Source organism: Arvicola amphibius, chromosome 2, assembly GCF_903992535.2.
Source record: "Arvicola amphibius chromosome 2, mArvAmp1.2, whole genome shotgun sequence".
Lineage (NCBI taxonomy): Eukaryota > Metazoa > Chordata > Mammalia > Rodentia > Cricetidae > Arvicola > Arvicola amphibius.
Genome location: NC_052048.2, coordinates 20,214,279 through 20,217,234, shown reverse-complemented (window position 1 = coordinate 20,217,234; position 2,956 = coordinate 20,214,279). Strand labels below are relative to the sequence as shown.

The window sequence follows — 2,956 nt, the reverse complement described above, 5'->3', positions numbered from 1 at the left end:
AAACATTTCACACTACTTAACACTTACTTAGCACATAGTCAGTTTGCTTGGTCGAGCTATATAATTTTCTAATTAGAATCCGTGGTGGTTAGCAGACAAAAATAACCCAGGTTAATAACAATAATGCAGCTCTGTTGAGTTGCCATTGCCGCTGCACCTCAGCAGCCAGCCTAGCTTTGTATTCGCTGTCGGCAGTGTCTGCTCTCAGCAAGATGGACTTGGAGTTGCCACCGCCAGGAATACAGTCCCAGCAGGATATGGATTTGATTGACATCCTTTGGAGGCAAGACATAGATCTCCGGGTAAGCTGAGAAGTGTTTCACTTCAGTCAGCAACAAAAGGATTATTAGCCGGAAAAACAGAAAAAACTTGAAAAGGAGAGACAGGAGCAACTTCAAAAGGAATAGAAGGCCTTTTTCACTCAGCTACAACTGGGTGAATAGACAGAATTCCTTCCAATTCAGCCAGCCCAACACATCCCAACAAACAGCTATTCCCACATTTCCAAACCAGATGCCCTGTACTTTGAAGACTGCATGCAGCTTTTGGCAGAGATTTTTATTTGTAGGTAACCATGAGTCACTCACCCTGGAGATCCCCAGCCACGTGGAAAGCCCAGTCTTCAGCAGTCTAGATCAGGCTCAGTCACAGACAGCTCTCTGGAGACAGCCATGACTGATCTAGACAGGATGCAGCATGACGTGGAGCAAGTTTGGCAGGAGCTTCTTTCCATTCCCGAGTTACAGTGTCTTAATACTGAAAACAAGCTGTTGGTTGAGACTTCCACTGTTCCCAGCCCAGAAGCCTACCTGACAGAAATTGACAGCAATTACCATTTCTGCTCCTCCATCTCCCAGCTGGATAAAGAAGTGGGCAGCTGCAGTCCCCATTTCCTTCACGGTTTTGAAGATTCTTTCAGCAGCATCCTCTCCACAGAAGATGCCAGCCAGCTCAACTCCTTAGATTCAAATCCCACATTAAACACAGATTTTGGGGATGGGTTTTATTCTGCTTTTGTAGCAGAGCCCAGTGGCGGTAGCAGCATGCCTTCCTCTGTCGCCGACAGTCATTCTTTTGGGGATCCGTTGCAGCTTCTGTCGCCAGCTCAAGGGCACAGTGTTCCTGTGCATGACCCGCATTGTGAAAGTTCAACAGCAAAAGAAAGGCCTGTGAGTCCTGGCCATCAAAAAGTCCCGTTCACAAAAGACAAACATTCAAGCCGCTTGGAGGCTCATCTCACAAGAGATGAGCTTAGGGCAAAAGCTCTCCATATCCCATTCCTTGTTGAAAAAAATCATTAACCGCCCTGTTGATGACTTCAATGAAATGATGTCCAAGGAGCAGTTCAATGAAGCTCAGCTTGCATTAATCCGAGATATATGCAGGCAAGGTAAGAATAAAGTCGCCGCTCAGAACTGTAGAAAAAGGAAACTGGAGAACATAGTAGAACTGGAGCAAGACCTAGGCCACGTAAAAGATGAGTGAGAAAAACTACTCAGAGAAAAGGGAGAAAAGACTGAAACCTCCATCTCCTGAAGAGGCAGCTCAGCACCTTGTATCTTGAAGTCTTCAGCATGTTACCTGATGAGGCTGGAAACCCTTACTCTCCTAGTGAGTACTCCCTGCAGCAGACCAGAGACGGCAATGTGTTCCTGGTTCCCAAAAGCAAGAAGCCAGGTACTATGAAAAACTAGGTTCAGGAACATGGGGCCTTTTGTTTGGAGCTAGTGTTTGTTTTGTACTGATAGAACTTCCTACTGTGATGTGAAATGTAGAAACACGTTATAAGTAACTATGCAGAATTTTAGCCACGGCGAGTGCAGAAATAATAGGAAACTTTATGACGCATTAAAGTCTCAATGTTGAATCAGTTTCATTTTAACTCTGGAGTTGATTTCTTGGGGCTCATTTGGGCTAGTTTTTGTGTAAGTGTAAAAACTACAAAACTTATTTATACTGTTCCTGTTTGTTACGTTCATAGATTTATATGACATCTGGCTAAAAGCAAATTATTGAAAAACTAAACCAAACCACTATACATTTTTGTATACTGTTGAACAAAAAGAATGACATTTGTATATTGTTTAGCTCTGACAAAAATTAAAGGACCTAGCACTAATAAAGGAATATCATGACTTAAAAAAAAACAATAATGCAACAGGAACAACTAGAAAAATGCTAAAAACTCTAATCATTTTAATCAGAACAAGCAAAATCAGTAGCAAGTGATTCATATGCATCTCAGATTTAACTAATGAAGCTATATATTAATAAACTAGAACACCAATAGGATAAATAATGTAAATATGATGGTCATTTGTGGCCTATTTAATATGACCAACTTCTCAACATTCTGTAGCTTAAGACAGAGTACTTCAGCTTTGTCATGTGGTTAGAGTAGATATTTCCACAGGTCAAGTCTCAGAAGACTTTTGCCCTGGCTCACTTTCACACCCATGGACTCTTGAGAGGTCAGTTAAGGCCTGACTGACACACCACAAGCTTCCAGTGTTCCATCAGCTTGTGTATGTGGTCACTGGACATAGCTGGAAGACACAGGGGGAAGGACTTCCATGCAGTGATATGGGCTCTCTCTCACATTCTATTGGATAAGCCAAATTCACCTCCATTTCTTTTTTTAAAAAAAGAATTTATTTTTAATATTTATTTATTTATTATGTATACAATATTCTGTCTGTGTGTATGCCTGCAGGTCAGAAGAGGGCACCATACCTCATTACAGATGGTTGTGAGCCACCATGTGGTTGCTGGGAATTGAACTCAGGACGTTTGGAAGAGCAGGCTATGCTCTTAACCTCTGAGCCGTCTCCCTAGCCCTTCACCTCCATTTCAAGGGTGGTGAATTGACATCTTGCCTTTATGGAAAGAATTTCAAAGTCACATTACAAATGGCCTGAATATAAGGAAAAATAAGAAACTAAGGCTTTTATTTAAC

The 2,956-nt window shown here is 41.9% G+C and overlaps 1 pseudogene; it reads left to right on the top strand.

The window, feature by feature from the left end:
* Nucleotides 1-212: 212 nt before the first annotated feature.
* On the top strand, nt 213-1,694 carry LOC119806559 (annotated as a pseudogene).
* Nucleotides 1,695-2,956: the final 1,262 nt, after the last annotated feature.